We start from the raw sequence: 326 nt of genomic DNA, 5'->3' as shown, positions 1-326 counted from the left end.
ATTAAGAAGAATGATGAGAAATAAATAAATGATTATGCTCTGAAGAAAGTATTTGTATATATTGATGCTTATAATAAAAACGATAAAAAAGAAATTATAGATGTTTGTTTTGAAATGAATTGTTTTAATGAATAGGAGAATAAATAAATGGATTTATAAAAATTAAAATAAATTTTTAGAATCATAATAAATGAGAAAATTATAATAATCCATTTTCATAAAGTCATTTATGTTATAATAAGCACGAATGAAATACAATATATATATAAAGACGATAGAAAAATTTTAATTGCATAAAAACGCCATAGTAAACATAATATATAAGT

The sequence above is a fragment of the Plasmodium gonderi genome (assembly GCF_002157705.1).
Source record: "Plasmodium gonderi DNA, contig: Pgo-contig_681, whole genome shotgun sequence".
NCBI classification, from domain to species: Eukaryota; Apicomplexa; class Aconoidasida; order Haemosporida; family Plasmodiidae; genus Plasmodium; species Plasmodium gonderi.
This window is presented reverse-complemented; position numbering follows the sequence as displayed.